The sequence below is a fragment of the Panthera pardus genome, unplaced genomic scaffold (genome assembly GCF_024362965.1).
Source record: "Panthera pardus isolate Hobbes unplaced genomic scaffold, ASM2436296v1 HiC_scaffold_6, whole genome shotgun sequence".
In the NCBI taxonomy this organism is placed as follows: domain Eukaryota; kingdom Metazoa; phylum Chordata; class Mammalia; order Carnivora; family Felidae; genus Panthera; species Panthera pardus.
The window spans coordinates 13,905,107-13,919,335 of NW_026526991.1; the positions used below are offsets into that span (position 1 = coordinate 13,905,107).

General features: G+C 40.3%; 1 protein-coding gene and 1 long non-coding RNA gene across 4 annotated transcripts in view; one reads left to right on the top strand and one right to left on the bottom strand.

Annotated features, from left to right (window-relative positions):
* Positions 1–14,229, top strand: part of LARGE1 (LARGE xylosyl- and glucuronyltransferase 1) — a 540,881-nt gene that overhangs the window by 387,014 nt on the left and 139,638 nt on the right. The gene's annotated exons all lie outside the window — the stretch shown is intronic.
* The window catches only part of LOC109265483 (uncharacterized), a 29,091-nt gene that overhangs the window by 3,542 nt on the left and 11,320 nt on the right, over positions 1–14,229 (bottom strand). Inside the window, exon 3 of the long non-coding RNA XR_002079211.2 lies at positions 7,784–7,837. This is a non-coding gene — a long non-coding RNA (uncharacterized LOC109265483). The remainder of the gene's footprint in view (positions 1–7,783; positions 7,838–14,229) is intronic.

Consider the following 14,229-nt stretch of genomic DNA (forward strand, 5'->3'; position numbering starts at 1 on the left):
TCACTCATATGTGGAATTTAAGAAACAAAACAAAGGAAAAAAGAAAGTAACGAACCAAGAAACAGACTCTTAACTAAAGAGAATAAACTGATGGTTACCAGAGGGAAAGTGGGTGGGGGGATGGGCGAAATAGGTGACAGGGATTAAAGAGTGCCTTTGCCATGGTGAGCAGTGGGTGATGTATGGAATTGTTGACTCACTATATCATACCTCTGAAACTAATATAACACTGCATGTTAACTATATTGGAATCAAAATTAAAAATTTAATAAAAATAGCTAATTGTTCAGCATGTTAATTGTATCTAAATCAAGCTGTAAAAAATAATAATAATAATAATAACAGCTGATACTGAGTATCCAAAATGGACCAGGAACAGGACTAAACATTTTCTCTGCATTCTCTCTCTCAATTTGTGTTTGTAAACACTCTCTATAATGTAAACTCTGTTGTTACCATCTTTAGCTAACAAGGAGGAGGCTGACTGAAGATATGCCAGTTGGCCTTGACCGATAAAGTTATATAAGTAGGAAGAGATGGAACAGGGATTTGAGCCCTGGTAGTCCAGCTCCAGAAATCACCTCCTATACTGGATTAGACAGTCTTTCAGAAAAAGAAAAAAGAAAAAAGCCCCAAAACTTCTGAATGCAGTTTCAAACCCTAAAGCTTTGTTTCAGTGAATAGACTACCGTTCCCTATTCCCATACTCAGGTCTTCTGCCCCCTGGTCCTACCCCTTGTGGTTCCGGAAGATGGTGATGGGTAGAGAAGTGCAGCCTGACAGAAGGCCATAGGTCTCAGTAAATTCAGTAGTCCTTTCAGAAACCCATGTTCATGGCTTTTCGCTTCTGTCTGCTCTTCTTTTCTTTTTTTTTAACATGAAATTTATTGTCAAATTGGTTAGAGAGGGAGGGAGCCAAAACATAAGAGACTCAAAAACTGCTTTTCCTACCAGTCTTCCCTTGAACTAAATTGCTTCAGGATTATAGATGAGCAGTGGTTTGGGGTTCGGGAGGTTTAGCATCGTGCTGACAGCTGAGTTTTCTCTGGGGACACCAGCTAACCCACAGCATCCTGCTCTTTGTCTGCATTGCTTATTTTCCCTGGAAGCTTTTTGGTTCATTTCCTCTTGTGACCACCTCTTAATCTTAACAGAGAACTGTTTTCCAGTTACTGCTTATTATCTCACAGCAGATGTTCAAGGTGAGGCTCAGGATCACTTATCAAAAATATAGAAGCTGTTTGGGTCTCAAAGGCATAGAGCAAGGTTTCAAACTCATGTGTCTGCAAGCAGAAGGCAGGTGTAATACGAATACACAAAACTTTCCAAGTATAAGTCGGTAGGTTTTATGTCTCTGGGATTGTAAGTAGGTGAGTCACCTGCCACGTTATGTTGCCTTTTATTTATTTTTTTTTTAATGTTTATTTTTGAGAGAGAGGAGAGCAGAGAGAGAGAGAGAGAGGGAGACAGAAGATCCAAAGAAGGCTCCACACTGACAGCAGAGAGCCCGATGTAGAGCTCAAACTCATGAACCCTGAGATCATGACCTGAACCGAAGTCAGACGCTTAACCGACTGAGCCACCCACGTGCCCCTATGTTGCCTTTTAACAGGCAACTTAAACACAATGGCCAACAATACATGTCTGGGACTCTTTGGATACAAGTGATTATTCAGATGTAATAATGGTGTTGAAGTTCCCTTGAAAAAAATCTGTGATCCTGTGATATTACAATTCCTTTGTAAAATCCAGGCCAGCTTTCTTTGCCCTCCAAAGAAGAGTTGGGGAGCTACTTGGCAGAAAACTGTAACAATATGAGATGTCTTCAAACTGTGGGGTGGCGGGAAGGTGAGCCTGTATTTCAGCCACATGTTTCTAGAAAGAAGCAAGCATGTATATGGAGGGGAATTAATTTTTGTAACTCTAAGAGAATGGTCTTTCTTTTTTCCTTCTCCCATTCATTCAGCAATATTTTTTGAGAGCTTTCCATGTGCCAGGTACTCTGTGTATATGGGGGGTATAAAGAAGGAAAGAAGGCATGATTTTGAGAGTACAATGCTTATGTGTTCCTGTTCAATGAGGTGTCCAACCCATCCCGGTTTACCTGGGTCTTTTCTCATTTAGCATTAAGAGTTCTACATTCAGGAACTCCCTCAAGGGCAATTCGTCACCCGGATGCTCAGAAATGCCTACCCTGGAAGACATGATGTGCGAGCTTCAACAGGTAGAATTCCTGTGCCGGTGACAGCCACAAATGCAGAGAGATACAGATGTGTTGTAGTGGTGACTCCGATACTCCAAGTGATGCTGCTGTCGATAGCATTATTTCACAAAATGATGAACTCTGGGTAAAATTACAAACAAAACCGAATCTTCCCTCTGTTTACTCAGTAGTTGCATTGCTGGAAAATTCAGCATATATCAATGTCTGCAGAAAAATGTGGAGTTTACCTGTAAAATGTAATTTTGATTTCATACACAGATGATTATTGACATCTTTTCCCCTTAAATGACTATCTAGTGAGGTATTTGAAAGTCAAGAGAGGCAAGAGACAATTCTTTGTGGTGTGGAGTTGTCCTGCACACTGTGGAATATTGATCATCCTTGACTTTACTTTCCGAATTTAGCCGGTGGCTTCTCCAGTCTTAGCAATAACAGAAACCTCCTGCACAGATTTCCAGACCACCCACTAGGAGGCAGTAGTTCCCTCAGTGGAAATCACTATATTACACATTTGAGAAGAAATAAATATTTAAGGAGAGATCAGGTACAGCAGACCTTCTCCTGTCCTTGTTCTCTTATTTCCTGTCCTTCATCAGCTACAACCTGTAGAGATTTTCTCTGTGTACAACATCCTACAAAGTCGCCTGGGACAGTCTGCTGATAACTACCATTTTCATCCCCAAACTGCTTAGGGTATGCTTGGACATATCAAACCAACCCAAAGGATCAGCTCTAACATGACCAAAATGACCCTGAATCAGGAATGTCTGCTGAGTTCCAGCTGTAACTGAATTCGTTGGGTGGTCTTCCCATTAATTCCACTAGCCCTGAGCTGAGGTTTCGCTTCTTTTTATTGATCATAAAATCAGCCCAGTGTTTTCCCTCTCTGTGTCCTCTGGACTGGCAGTGGGAGAGAGGGAAGGAGCTAAGACCCACACCTTCTTGAGTGAAAGAGTTTCCCAGGCAGTCTTGTGTTCGGTCTTGACCAGTTATTCAACTGGTACATGTTTTTTTTTGTTTTGCTTTGTTTTTTAAGTTTACTTATTTTGAGGGAGATTGAGAGCATGAGCAGGGAAGGGGCAGAGAGAGAAAGGAAGAGAATCCCAAGTAGGCTCTGCACTGCCAGTGCAGAGCCTGACACGGGGCTTGATCTCACGAATCGTGAGGCCATGACTTGAGCTCAAATCAAGACTCAGACGCTTAACCGACTGAGCCACCCAGGCACCCCAGTCCACGTTGGTATTCCTTTTGGTGAGGCACGTTGGTGGGAAATGAAATGCTTAAGACACAAAAAATTAGCGACTGGAGAAAGAAAAGACCAGTGATAAATCCTTAAACACATTGAGAACTTGAGCATATGCTTTGTACAGAGAGGCAGTGGTTTTCATTATTATTAGTTATTAATAATTATTGCAACAGTAATGATTATTTTTGCTTAATGTTTTGGGGGTTTGCTTTTGGACTTTCCGTAAGCCGTGTAAGGCCAGGCTCTGGCTCTGCCACTTTCCAGCTGAGTGCCCTTCAGCTGTCAGTGCGTTTCCTCATCTGAAAAATGGAGACTGAGGTATGTACTTCAGCTACTAGGAAAAATAAAACAGATAATATTTTCAGAGCACCTGTTCCCAGGAAATAATAAATGTTGTGGCTTTATGTCCTCTTTTTCCAAAGGAATTACTAATGGGTTTGATAATTAATTGAGTTCAAGCCCCCAGACTTGTTGCCTAAAAATGGCAACCGTGCTAGAAAAATTTGGAGTCTGGGCTGTTACATGCTGAACTTGAGTGACAGCCGTGTCGAAATGTTGGGTGTAGAGTTGGTGATCTGGGACCGAAACTCATACGAGGTTCGATAGGCACGCGTAGAGTCAGAGACGTTGATGGAGAGAGCCCCTGGCAAAAAAATGAACTTTCTATTGAAAAGGTGACAAGATCACGGAAGAGACGGGGCTCTCTGTGCTCTGTGCCCTCCCCGGTGTTGCCACAGTGCAGAGAGCACGCTGTCGAATTGTTCATCGGGATGCTTCCCGGGTGTTCCCACCACATGCTGAGCTCCTTCTCTGTCCTCATCTTCTGCCACAGCTAGCGAGATTGACCACCTGTGCCAGTCACCCCTCCGAGCCTCAGAGGGGAGGGAGAGAAGCTGGGGTCAGGCCCTTCATTAGCATCCAGGGCAGGCACACAAATTTCCAGAGACAGATGGAATCGAATAGCTGGGGGGTATTGGTAACGTGGACCTCAACCAAAGTGATTCCAGATGTTGGAATCAGCACACTGTCCTCTTCTGTTGCTTTCCGCCCACGTAGCATTAAAATTATCCAGAGAGCAAGTGCCGAGTAATGAAGTCTGGGTCACTCCCGTCTGTCTCACGAAATGCCACTTGGAACCAGAGCCTTTTCATTTGACAATAAAATCAATGAATGAAATATCGCAGGGTTGAAAGCAGTGCTGTACAGAATTCATTACAGGCGACGTGTTCCTAAGGATGGAAAGGCTTGGCCCTCTGTACTTTACTTTCCCGTAACATCAACACATCTACTTAATGAAACTTGAACCTTCCGTTAATCCTTCACCTATTTGCTTTTAAACTTGAATCCTTTGAACAAAACTCGGAAGGCTTTCTTTTTGGATTCTGCCTCTTTATGAATGAGCTGTCATTAAAAAAATTAGAATATACATCAGTTAAGGGAAAATGGTACTTGTTAATTAGGAAAACTGTTCATGAGATTAGAGGTCTTGTTCTAATAATTGCCGCGTCTCCAATGAGCCCATATCATTTCCTTTGAATTGTTCTCGTAGTTTGAGAATCATCTCAACACTGAGTACCCTGGGCTGAGTGTCACCATTTGTACAGATTCAGAGACACCCATGTGGCAGGTAAGCAAGGAAGAGCGGCCAAGGGAAGGCAGGGCGTCTCCAGTCTTTTCCTTACAGTTCGCACCTGACCCTTGGAGAATGTAAGAGAACATTGAGACAATAATATCATTCCTTTAGAAGTGACAGATAGGATCAGTGTGAGAGAACTACCACATCAGGTGTGTGTGTGGTAAAGGGGAGAACAGAGAAAACTCAGGGGAGAATGAGGTGAGGACTGGTTCTTCTGAGCTCCTTTGCCACAGGAAGCATCCTGTCCTTGAGAGAGTGGGTAAGTGAGGAGATCAGGAAAGGAGGGGAAACACCTGGGATCACAGTTAAGGTTCATGACTTAACCAAGGAGTATCTTCCATTGTAATTAATCTGGGCTTCCTTTTTTTCCTCCCCTTCAACAAATATTTATTGAACACTTACTATATTCCTGACACTTCTGGGCTCTAGACATGGAATAACAACCCCCCTCAGAAGCTTATGTAGTATGAAAGAGAGGCAAGAGAAAAATCAATGCGATAGGTCCTCTGAAGGAAACATGAGAGAATTTGAGAATAAAGGAGTGGGGAGGTATTTGGGGAGAGGGACAAGAAGGAAGGCTTCTCTGGAAGGAGAACCTTAAGCTGAAAGAGTGCAGAGGAGCTGACCCTGAGAAAAGTAGGGAAGAGCTTGGCAGAGAACATTCCAGCACGTGTGGCATCTGAACGGTTGGCCTTGGAGGAACGGGATGTCCCATGTGGCTGGAGTAATCTTGAGGGACACACATTAGGAAGGGCGGAAGGAGATGGGCAGGGGCTTGTTCATGTAGGGATCTGGAGGCCACAATAATAGTTTGGTTTTTATGTTTAAATAGTTTTACAGTAAGGTACTGGTGTGGATCTGATTTGCGTTCTGAGAACATAGCTTGTTTACAGCGTGGAAGTGGGATTGGAGGAGACGAGTATCAAAGCAGGGTGACTGGTTCGGGCAGGGGAGGATAGCAGCCTTTGCAGAGAGAGGTGTCTGGATCTCAGATATATTTTGGGTGTGCTACTTAGGATGCTAGGCTATGGTTGGTGAGGGAGAGAAGGAATCAGAGTTGACTTCCAGCTTTCTGGCTCAGGCAGTATGAGGAAGGATGCCATCATCACTAGTCGACAAATGTTCGTGGCACGTCAGCAATGCCACGGCTGGGGAAATAGATGGGAGCGGAATACAATCGCTGCCCTCACCGGGTTCACAGTTGTAACAGGAAGACAGATGTGCAAATAAACACTTAGAACAACAGGACCCACTGGCACACAACTGGAGGTGCTTGGCAGAATCCCCTGGGCTGTTTATTTACCCCTTGTCCCCCTGCCTCCACCAGCTTTGTTTTGTAGCAACTGTTGTCATTTTTGTTCTTATGTATTTAAAATATATGAGACATGCTCTACACGGAAAGGAATACATTTGATATTTACATTCTGCTTAAAGAAGAATAAATCCAACATCCATGTATCCACCATCTAGCTCAAGAAATAAACCTTCGTCAAACCCTTTGAAGCCCTATGTACTCTTTGCCCAGAGTTAAATCCAGAATCCAGTATGTTTTATCACCTCCTGGCTCTTCTTTGTAGTTTAACAATCCACATTCTCAGATACTGTGTTATTTATTCTGCCTCTTTTCATTTTTTAAAAATGGAAGCATTCTGCCTATATACTTTTGTAACTTCCTTCTTTTGCTCATGTCTTATTAGTGGGCTACATCAGCATTGCAACATGTAACTTGAGTTCATTCTGTTTTCACTGCTCTGTATGCCTAAGTCACAGTGTATCCCTTCTTTTGCCACAGTTTTGGCTATTCCCAACGATACTTGTATGAATATTATTTATATATATTTTAGGGTGCATACCTCCTGAGGCTTTCCTGAGGGGTTACACATAGAGGTGGGTCATAGAATATGTATATATTCAACTTGATTACTGATTGCCAGTGGTTTTCCAAAGTAGTTGTTACAATTTATACTCCCACTGTAGTGATTAAGGGTTCCTATGGCTACCCATCTACACTGGTAATTACTCCTTGTTGTCTTACTTTTTAAAATCTTTGCCAGTCTACTGTGTGAAAAATGATATGTCACTGGTGCATTAATTTGCATTTTTCTATTACTAATGAGGTTGAACATTGTTAATGTGTTTATTGACTGCTTGGATTTTCTATTCTAGAAATATTCATGTCTTTGCCCATTTTTCCACTGAGTTGCTCATCTTTTCCTTATTGATTTGTAACCACTCTTTATATGTTCTAGATACTAAGCCTTTGCAAATTCTATATGCTGCAAAATCATCTCTCAGTTTATTTCATGTCTTTCTAATTTTTTTTATTGTGTCCTTTGATACACTGACATTAGAGCACAGTTGAATTTATCGGACTTTTCCTTTATGGTTTGCATGCTTTTGTATTTGGTTTAAGAAAATAACCCATACCCTGAAGTCATAAAAATATTCTCCACATTTTATTCTAATTTTTTTTTAGTTTGTTAAAGAGTTTTTCATATTTAACTTCATATGGGATTGATTTACATAAAGTATAAAGTTTGTTTATTTTTTATAAACATTTGTTCCAAGATAGTTTTTCAAATCAACTTTCTCCCATTTATCTGTCATAGATCACATTCCTGCATATGCATAGACTATTTGTGCATCCCTGTATCAGTACCACATTATGTTACTATACCTTTATAATAGGTCTTGGTAGCTGGTAGTGGTGGTCTCCTCACCTATTCTTTCCCTTTAAAAAAAAAAAGCTTTTTAAAATTGAACTATAACAAAAATACAGTATGTATAGGTGTTTATACCTTAGTGAATTATCAGAGTCTTGCCTATTCTTAAATATGTGTAAGAATAAATTTCTCCGGTCCCGTGCATGTATACACACACTCATAAACATTGGGATTTTGATTGGAATTTTTTCAAGTCAATATCCATAAATCAGTTTGAGAGGAATTGTTATCTTGATGATAGTGAGGGTTTTTTTTAAATCTATAAACATGATTTGTTATTCTTTTGGTTTGTTCTTTAATATCTTCCAATAACACTTTATAGTGTTCCCCATAAAAGTCTTACAAGTATTCTGTAGATGCATTTCTGGGTATCTGATGTATTTTTTTCCATTGCAAATGATATTTTAGTGTATTTTTAACTTATTGTCCATATATGAAAAGACAATTAACTTTTGTATATGGACACTATATGCAGAAATCTACTAAACTCTTACTGATCCTAATAATTTATCGATAGACTTCAATGTTTTCATAATGTAAAGACTACCTCTAGTAATGTCTTTTTTTGGTATATTAATAGATGTATTTCATATTTGCCTTTTAGATTTTTTTTATCTTTTTTTAATTTATTTTTTCCTTTTTAAATGACATGTAGCTGGATTTAAAAAAAAATTTTGTATAAAAATCCTTCACCCAGAAGGTATGGGTCTATTTATCCAAATTTCTGTTATTCATATGGTGGTTGTTACTTCTGCCATTTGATTTTGTGCCTCCTACTGGTCCCACTTCTTAGGTTCCCTCATTTCTCCTTTCTGATCTTCTTTGGATTTTAACCTCTGTTAGGTTGAGGAATCTAGGAATCTTAACATGAATATTTAACTTAAAGTCTAAAATCAGTATTTTCCCTCTCCTAAAAAAAACCCATGAGAACTTTAGAATGCTTTGTCTATAATCACCTCCTCTTGAATTACATGCTTGTTGTTTAAAGTATGTTAGGTTATTTCACTTTTCTTCTTTTTTTTAAATTTTATTTTTTGAATTTACATCCAAGCTAGTTAGCATATAGTGCAACAATGATTTCAGGAGTAGATTCCTTAATGCCGCTTACCCATTTAGCTCATCCTCCCCTCCCACAACCCCTCCAGTAACCCTCTGTTTGTTCTCCATATTTATGAGTCTCTTCTGTTTTGTCCCCCTCCCTGTTTTTATATTATGTTTGCTTCCCTTCCCTTATGTTCATCTGTTCTGTGTCTTAAAGTCCTCATTTGAGTGAAGTCCTATGATATTTGTCTTTCTCTGACTGACTAATTTCACTTAGCATAATACCCTCCAGATCAAAGAGGTTTTTGCCTGCTTCCTCCTCTAGGATTTTGATGGCTTCCTGTCTTATGTTTAGGCCTTCCATCCATTTTGAGTTTCTTTTTGTGGATAGAGTAAGAAAGTGGTCCAGGTTCATTCTTCTGCATGTCGCCGTCCAGTTTTCCCAGCACCACTTGCTGAAGAGACTGTTTTTATTCCATTGGATATTCTTTCCTGCTTTGTCAAAGATCACTTGGCCATACATTTGTGGGTCCACTTCTGGGTTCTCTATTCTGTTCCACTGATCTGAGTGTCTGTTTTTGTGCCATATTTCATTTTTCTTCTAATTTCATTAGGTAACATTGTTGATTTTCAGTTGGTATGTTTTTAAAACTTTACAAATTTGCTTTTTTCTCTCTATTCTTTCCCACATTTCAGACTTCCCTTCTAGGATAATTTTCCTCCTCCCTATAATGTATATTTTTAAATTTCCTTTAATTAATGTCTGCTCCTAGTCAAATTTGTTCCTGATCCTCTGAAAAAATGTCTTTATTTTGCCATCCTAAAGGATGTTTTCACTGTATCCACCAGTCTAGGTGATAATGATTATCTTTTGGCACGCTGAAGAAATTCTTCCACTCTCTAAAGGCTTACATTGTTTCTGTTGATAAGTCAGCTGTCAGTCACTTTTCATTTCCACATCCTTTTCTTGTTTTTTTTTTTTCAAATATGCCTGGTCATTTTTGACAGCTTTCATGTTCTTTTATCATACTTTTTATAGTATGGATAGTTACCTATTCATCCATACCAGATTAAGATCAACTTTAGTGACTTAAAACAAGTCACTTATGTCTTATGATTTCTGTTAGAAATTCAGGAAGGGCTTAGCTGGTCATTTCTCATTTGGGGACTCATGCTGTTGTAGGCATATGTCATCTTGGTTTGGATAATTGATCTTTTCCCCTTTTTTTACACACAAAATATTTTATCGTGTTATGGTGTTGGTATTTTATTTTTGTTTCAGTTATTTTTTCAGCTTTATTGAGATAGATTTGACTTATGAGATTATGTAAGTTTAAGGTATACAACGTGTTTTTGATTTGATTTGATTTGATTTGATTTGATACATTGTACATTGCAAAATGATTACCATCATGTCCCAGTCTTTGTGATGAGAACATTTGACATCAACTTTCAAGTATGTTATACAGTCTTACTAACTATATTCGCCCTGCTACATATTAGATCCCCAGAACTAATTCATCTTACTACTAGAAGTTTATACCCTTTGACCAACATTTCCCCACCCCTCTCACTGCCACCCCCAGCCCTTGGTAACCACCGTTATACTTCCCATGAGCTTTTTCAGATTTCCCAATATAAGTGATACCATATAGTATTTGTCTTTCTCTGTCTTATGTCATTTAGCATAATGTCCTCAAGGTCCATCCAAGTTGTGTCAAATGGCAAGATCTCCCTCTTTTTATGGCTAAATAATATTCCACTCTATATACCATATGTTCTTTATTTGTCTGGTCACACTTAGGTTGTTTCCATGTCTTGGCTATTGTGAATAGTGCCAGGGTGAATAATGAATGCTGCATGGGAGTGCAGATGTGTCTTTGAGATCTTGTTTTCATTTCCTTTGGATATATACCCAGAAGTGGAGTTGCTGGGTTATATAGTAGTTCTGTATTTAATTTTTCCATACCATTTTCCCTAATAGCTATGCCAGTTGACTTTCCCATCAACAGTGCGCAAGGGTTCCCTTGTCTCTACATCCTTGCCAGTACAGGTTACCTCTTGTCCTTTTGATGACAACCACTCCAACAGGGGTGAAGTGACATCTCACTGTAGTTTGATAGGCATTCCCTTGATGATTAGTGATGGCTGTACTTTTTCATGTACCTGTTGGCTACTTGTATGTCTTCTTTGGGAAAAACATCTTTCCAGGTCCTCTGCCCATTTTTTAATCAGATTGTTGTTTTGCTGTTGAGATGTATGAGTTCCTTATATACTTTGGATATTAACTCCTTATCAGATATGTGATTTGCAAATATCTTTCATAGGGGTGCCTGGGTGGCTCAGTCGGTTAAGCAAATATCTTTCCCATTTCATCAGTTGCCTTTTCATTTTGTTGTTTCTTTTGCTATACAGAGCTTTTTAGTTTGATACAGTCCCACTCATTAATTTTTGCTTTTATTGGTTGTGTTTTTGGTGTCATATCCAAAAAAATCATTGCCAAAGTGAAGAGCTTTTTTTTCTATATATTTTCTCTTAGGAGTTTTATAATTTCAATTTTTATGTATACGTCCTTAATCCATTTTGAGTTAATTTTTACGAGTGGTGTAAGATAGGGGTCTGATTTCATTCTGCATGTGGTTATCCAGTTTTCCCAGCACCATTTATTGAAGAGGCTGTGTAATTGACTTTCAAGGTATACTCACATAGCTGGCAAGTTGGTGCCTGATGTAGGCTGGGGGCTTTATTGACCCTTCATGGAGGCCTCTCAAGTGTCCTTGTCTCATGGAGACTGGGTTCTCTCAAAGTGAGCAAACAGTGTGAGGCAGGTTGGTATCAAAATGAATCATTCAATGGGCAGAGGATTAGACTCTACCTTTTCATGGAAGGAGTATGAAAGAATTTGGGGATGTTTTTAAACCACCACCCATTCCCTGTTACTTCTTAGTCTGTGGGTCTGTGTTATGTTCTTATGTAATGTTTTCAATAGTCAGTCTTTTGGGGTTGAATTCATTTTGACTTCTGCAGGGTTTGTTTTTTGATAGATTTTGCAACTGTGTGTATATGTGTGTGTCTGTGTGTGGGGGGGGGGCGGCGGCAAGAGAGTTGGAGATTTATCTATGAGAACTCTTTGATGCCAGGTTTTAAAATACATGCCTCCAGGGAGGATTTGTGTTCACAGTGGTTTCAAACCAAAAAGACAGCTATGAATTCTGGCCCCCAAATACCTGCGGATAGGCCTGGAGTTAAGAACTCTCAGTAGAGACCTCTTTGTCACTGTCTTTCACCCAGAATTGGAGCCAGGACAGGCAAATGTCCCTTCTCTCTCCCTCTGTAAGGCTGGCTTCACTGACCAGGGCCCTGACTTCCCCAGGGGTTGTGGAGGGCAGGGTGGATTCTTGGCTTTAGTCTTTGTTGCCCAGCCTGCTTTTGCATAGTCCTACAGTCCTAGTCTGTCTCTCTTCCTGTGTTTGGCTTATTAAAACCAGTGCTTAATGATGCTCATGGAGGCAGGTTCCCCAGCTCACGTATTGCTTTCAGCTTGCTTACCTCTCTGGATTTGTGCTTTCTTATCAATTTCTTTATTGACTCTGAAGATTATCTTTATGTTCTTGTCTATTCCTTTTTTTCCTTTTTTACACACCCCCCCCCCCACATCATCATCATCATCATCATTATTACTAATCCAGCATTTTTAGGTTTCTACCAAGATTTTTGGTTTGTTTTTCAGGATATATTATCCTCCACACTGTCAAATACTAATGCTCGGGGTTGGGGGAGGGGTTCTTTAAAAATACTGATTCCCTGTCCAAAACCCAAACTTAGCAAATTAGAATCTCCTGAGATGGGGAGCCAAGTGCATGTACTTTTAAAAAGCCTCCTCAGAGGATCGTGATGCCCGCTCATACTAAGAGATAATTATTATAATGAGGACATGGTCCAGGAGCAATGGAAGTGCAGCAGGAGAGCTAAATTTGGCCCATGAAGTTGGGGAAGGCTTTATAGAGGAGGAAATTGCTTTTTACCCCTTTTAAACCTTCCCTCTCATCCTCTGCTTCAGTTAGCTTTACCATAGGTATGTATCTAACATCAGCATCGCTCCATGTATCGAAGGCCCCCAGGGAATGTCCACAAGGTGGCAGCCATCTTCTCACTGTGTGTGTAGCAAGACCTTGTGAGGTGGCCGACCTCGTGGCATGAGGTTCTCAAACTTCCTAATGCCGTCCACGTGTCTGCCCATTGCATGGGCTTAGCCACCAGCGTTCCAGCCTACAGAGTAGAAACCCACCTGCGTTGTTCTCTGGTCCTACTGAGAGTATGGCGTGGGCTGTCCGAGCTGTCAGGTGCTGAAAAGTCAGAGAATTTCAGCTACGCTGGCTGAGCCAGGAGGATTCTGGACAGGAGACAGCCCTCAGGATGTCGGGTCCATTTCTGGCAGGACCCCAAGCTATATCAAACCCTATGGTGTCAGGGGAGTTTGGTTGTACTCTTCAGTAACCTGAAAAAGTCTTCACAATGGACCACACCCCTAGATTCACATTGAAAGGAGATCCTGAACAGTTCACAAGGCTTGCATATCTGGACCCAGGAAGGACCTGGGTTTGAATCCAGCTGCACAGCTTATTAGCAGCATGTCCACAGGCAAAGGATTTCAGTTTTTCTAAGCCTCGGTTTCCATTTCTGTTAAATGGAAGGTAACAATATCTATCTTCTGGGGTTATTGGAAAACTTAAATGAAACCGTGTATTTTAAATGCCCTATACTAATTGTCTTATGGACACTTCTCTTTGTTACTTTTGCTGTTGTTATTATGGTTCCTAAAATCCCTAAGGCATAAATAGGACAAGGATTAGTTTCATATTCTTTTCCTGTTTAGCAAATTTGATGCCCACTCACTTCAGCATCTAAGTCAAGACCAGATTTCTGTGTCCACGCTGACCCCAGTCCACTTGCCCAGATTTAGTTCCTAGTAATAACAGTAAAAAACACAATTCATTTATTAAACAACATCAGTGTAGGTATAGATACTTTACCTATATTATCTCTAGTCTTTATAGTACCTAAGTGGGTTTTATCAGCCCCATTTTGCAGAGAACAAACTAAAGCCCAGAGAATAAAAGGAATTTGAAAGGACACACAAGTGGCCAGTGGCTCAGCTGGGACTGGAAACAAGGATGGTGGTGTCTTTGATACGTATGCAGCTTCCCTTCCCCATGCTGGGCTCTGTGTGATTGTTACGCTTGGGGTCTTTCCTCAGCCTGAAATGGCCCTTCTACTTTTAATCTGCCCACCAAAATCTTATTCATCCTTTAAGACCCAGCACAAATACCACCTCCCCTGGCTCTCTCAGTTGCAAAGA